Raw genomic sequence first — 4,150 nt, 5'->3', positions numbered from 1 at the left:
TCAGCCTCCTCCAGCCCTTGAAGCTGCTCTCCCTCCTGACTGCTCCACAGTTCCTCCTGTTCCTCTTTAATGTGTGGGGGGGGCTCTGGCTCCTGCTGGTCCACACTGGAGCTACACTCCTGCTGCTCCTCTTCACCAACAATCACTTCAAGAACGATTGGAGGTAAAGCTGAAACACAGACAGACATACATACATAAAATATCAGCCTCAACAATACTTTGCTAATTAGCTGAGATCACTCTGATGAGGACACCGCCCATAATTAAATCATCCGATTTCTTTCAGGTCCCCAAGATCATCATACAAAACTGACCTTCCAAAACCCTTAAAAAAAACCTAATGCCTCCACTTGGCTGCGGCTGTAAAAGCTGTACCATTCTGTGTGAGAAAATCTCCGAACTGGAAGGTAAGATAACTTTGCTGCAACGGATCAGACAGCAGGGCTCCAGACTGCAGCCAAATGCTCGCATTTTGCAATGAACAGCTGTCAATCAAGGTAAACTACAGAGGTCCGTGGGTTAGATCGCCTTGAAAGTGAACAATCATAGGAGGGCCAGTGCCTCCGTGGTTTCCGCCGGCCAAGTGTCAAAAGTCAGTTTCATTTACACGCGCAGAAATCAACTTGGAGAGCAGAGTTTACCTGCGAGAACATGTATGCGGCTCGCGCCCGGGCATGTCACAGAGTGTGTGTGTGTCTCGGTGTGTAGCTCCGTGTCTGTGTGTGTGTGTGTAGCTCCGTGTGTGTGTGTAGCTCCGTGTGTGTGTGTGTGTGTGTGTGTGTGTGTGTGTGTGTGTGTGTGTGTGTGTGTGTGTGTGTGTAGCTCCGTGTGTGTGTGTAGCTCCGTGTGTGTGTGTGTGTGTGTGTGTGTGTGTGTGTGTGTGTGTGTGTGTGTATATATGTGGTTCGCTCAACCAATCAGCGCGCAGCTCATCTACATATTCATGATACTTTTCAAGTATACAAGAAAAGCTCTCGTTCCAAATAGGGCCAAAACACAGGGATGCATAAAATATCAATTGGGACATTTTCCGCCCAACGAATGTTACATACCCTTTTAGGAGACCATAAGGAACAGTGTGAAATACCCTATATAATCATTCTATTACCCCTTCAAGGCAGTCAGATACAAATTTTATTCAAGCCTAATGGAATTTTTTTTTGACTGCAATCTGTTGCCTAAATTATAGCAACTCTAACTTTTTTTTTTATTTTCAAAATACATTCCAAACTAGTGCAAAAGAAATGGCACTGTGTGTCCCGAAATGGTTGTTTAACCTAAGCAGCTCCAACATTTATGATAAAATGTACAGGTTTACAGTATAGTTTTGTTAGAAATATTAATATCAATCTTCACTGATTAAATAAGTAAATGCTACAAACTACATAAGCAAACTGTATTTTTTTTCATGCCTGAAAAAACTGATTAAACAAAGTGACCTTAAAAACAACAAGGCCCAGTAATATAAAGGCTACTCGGAGAGAGGCTTCGCTCTCTCGCTGTGTCACAGATCTCACAGAAAAGTTGATTCATAAGAAGATTTTAACTGACCAAGTTTTGTTGTTCTCACCTCTGTATTCTGAGGATATTGCAGTTGGAAATATTTATGCTTTGGGTCATAGTGGCGTTTAAGATTTCCACTCTGATCATATCAGTGACTACGTAACTACATGGAAACAGGCCAAATGATGCCTGTTTCTTGTACAGTAATAATCAGAATCAGAAATACTTTAATAATCCCAGGGGGAAATTATTTTCGTTACCACTCCAGATATACAAACAACAAATAAAAACAACATATATTATCAATACTTTAAACATATATAATAAAAACAAATATACAGTAATAATATATAAAATATGAAATGTACAACGATAATGTGCAAATAGTGCAATAAAAAAGAGAAAATGAATTGTCTGTTGAGATGATTATAGTGCGAAAAAAAAAAAAGGAGAAGTGATTGTCTATTGTCTATGTTTGAGATGAGATGCTTACAGAGAGGGGGTGTGTGACTCTCTGAGGGAGGTGTTATAAAGTTTAATGACCACAGGCAGGAACGATTTCCTGTGGCGCTCTGTGGTGCATCTGGGTGAGAGGAGTCTTCTGCTGAAGGTGCTCCTCTGCTGGGCCAGTGTGTCCTAGAGAGGGTGGGAGACATTATCCAAGATGGACTGAAGCCTGGACAGCATCCTCCTCTCAGACACGGTCATCAGTGTGTCCAGCTCCTCCCCCACGACATCACCAGCCCTCCTAATCAGTTTGTTCAGTCTGTTTGTGTCTGCGACCTTCATCCCACTGCCCCAGCATGTGACAGCGAGGAAAATAGCACTGGCCACAACAGACTGATAGAACATCCTCAGCATCTTCCGGCAGATGTTAAAGGACCTCAGCCTCCTGAGGAAAAAGAGAAGTCGACTTTGGCCCTTTTTTGTAGACAGCCTCGGCGTGTCTAGTCCAGTCCAGTTTATTGTTTAAGTACACCCCCAGGTACTTGTACACCTCAACAGTGTCCACAGGGACCCCCTGTATGGAAACAGGGGTCCCAGATGATTTTGCCCTCCTCAGATCCACTACAAGCTCCTTTGTTTTTGTCACATTGAGCTGCAGATGGTTAAGCTCACTCCAAGTGACAAAGTTGTCCACAACAGTCCTGTATTCATTCTCATCACCCTTTTCTATGCAGCCAACTATTGCTGAGTCATCAGAAAACCTCTGAAGGTGGCAGGACTCAGTGCAATAGTTGAAGTCCGAGGTGAAGAGGGTGAACAGGAAGGGAGAGAGGACAGTCCCCTGTGGAGCCCCAGTGTTGCTGACCACCCTGTCAGACACACAGTTCTTTAGGCGTACGTACTGTGGTCTGCCCGTCAGGTAATCAACAATCCAGGACACCACCTGCATCGCAGTCATCTTCTCACCCAGTAGAGCCGGGCGGATGGTGTTGAAAGCACTGGAGAAGTCAAAGAACATGACTCTCACAGTGCTCGCAGGCTTGTCCAGATGAGTGTAGACTCTGTTCAGCAGGTAGATGATGCTGTCCTCAACTCCCAGGCTGGGCTGGTAGGCAAACTGCAGTGGATCAGTGAAGGGCCTGACCATAGGCCTTAGCTGCTCCAGGACGAGTCTCTCGAAGGTCTTCATGATGTGGGACGTCAGAGCCACCGGTCTGTAGTCCTGAGGGCCGCTGGTAATAGCGTTACTGAAGGCTAGCTCTAGCTCCATAGTTACGTTACTCAAAGCTTCTTCCGCTCTTCACACACTACCCTCCAACCTGCACACTGTTTGCCTTTTTCCTGCTACAACTGAATTCCCACAGGACTTCAGCGCGAGACTACAGCTAGCTGTCTAAAACACTATTTTAGTGTACAAGGCACAAACATAATTTGGTCTGTTTCCATGTAGTTACATAGTCACTAATATGGTCATCACCATTACATTGCTCAATGACCTATTTTTGAGGGGGAAATAAAATAAAAAAATGTTGCCACGAAGGGATGAACAGTCTTCTGGAGGACATCCACTAGACCAGAGGGCGCTCGTTGGATTGTTGTCGGCTGCAGTAAGCCAGGAGGGCGGGCAGGAAGCAGAAGCAAGGACGCCAGCGGGGCCTGTTAGCCCAGCTAAGGAAACCACAACGATCGAAACTGACAAGACTCCTACTCACCGACGCCAGATGGATCACACACAAAATGGATATATATGCTACAAATACACACAGAACTGCTTCGTGATGATTATTACCGAAGCCTGGCTGAATGCACTCACTCATCTCAGATGGCAGCTAGCAGCTAACAGGGTAAGTGAATTTAAACAATGGCTAAGTTATAAACGCATCTTATTGTCATGTAAGGGCAGCTTTTAGCTGAGTGGGAGCTCTGGGTATTAGCTGCAGCAGCTCCGTGTTGCTAGCACCGATTCTGCTCGGTTTTTTTTGCTATCGTCAGTACTCACATAGGTATAGCGATCAAGATTAACGTAAAAATTGCCCTGAGTTCTCCTTTAACTCGGTAATATTAAAAGTGTAGCATAGCCTGTTATCCGGCAGTTAACTCTGTAATATTAAACGTGTAGTACAGCCTGTTATCAGATAGTTAACTCTGTAATTTTAAACCTGAATGGCAGTTAGCCGATCCGAACGTCAAAGGCTTGCGG

This window comes from Perca fluviatilis, chromosome 5 (assembly GCF_010015445.1).
Source record: "Perca fluviatilis chromosome 5, GENO_Pfluv_1.0, whole genome shotgun sequence".
NCBI lineage: Eukaryota > Metazoa > Chordata > Actinopteri > Perciformes > Percidae > Perca > Perca fluviatilis.
The sequence above is the reverse complement of the archived record's forward strand: the minus strand, read 5'-3'. Positions refer to the sequence as shown.